General features: G+C 28.1%; 1 protein-coding gene across 1 annotated transcript in view; it reads right to left on the reverse strand.

Annotated features, from left to right (window-relative positions):
- Positions 1-420, reverse strand: part of LOC119586828 (proclotting enzyme-like) — a gene marked incomplete in the record, with an annotated part of 21,177 nt that overhangs the window by 13,620 nt on the left and 7,137 nt on the right.

The following is a 420-nucleotide window of genomic DNA, read 5'->3' on the forward strand; positions in this document are numbered from 1 at the left end:
TGGGCGTTAGCATGGAACAGATTATTCTTAATTTTCGATCATTATTTCTATTTGGAAAAACAAAAACAAAGGTGAAACTGGGTAGCTGTATGTGACACAGTTCCACTACATTTAACACTACATGTAAACATATAATGAAACTGAACATTCTCAATGAACGTAAGATAAAATTTATTTTACAGTTTGCAAAATTCAACTAAACACTACAATATTCGTTACAACTTTAAAACCGTTGTTTTTTATGGGGCATTAGTAGCGTAAAGGAATATTATGGTAATATTGAACTTACTGATGTAAATTTTATCTATTTATCTTTTTAACAATTTCCTTATCTTCGTTTCGTTTTGTTGCCGACAATTTGAAAATTTTATGTATGAGAAGTAAAGGAAAAACTAAATAATTCTTCTCTTAGTCAATAAT

The sequence above is a fragment of the Penaeus monodon genome, chromosome 22 (genome assembly GCF_015228065.2).
Source record: "Penaeus monodon isolate SGIC_2016 chromosome 22, NSTDA_Pmon_1, whole genome shotgun sequence".
In the NCBI taxonomy this organism is placed as follows: Eukaryota; Metazoa; Arthropoda; class Malacostraca; order Decapoda; family Penaeidae; genus Penaeus; species Penaeus monodon.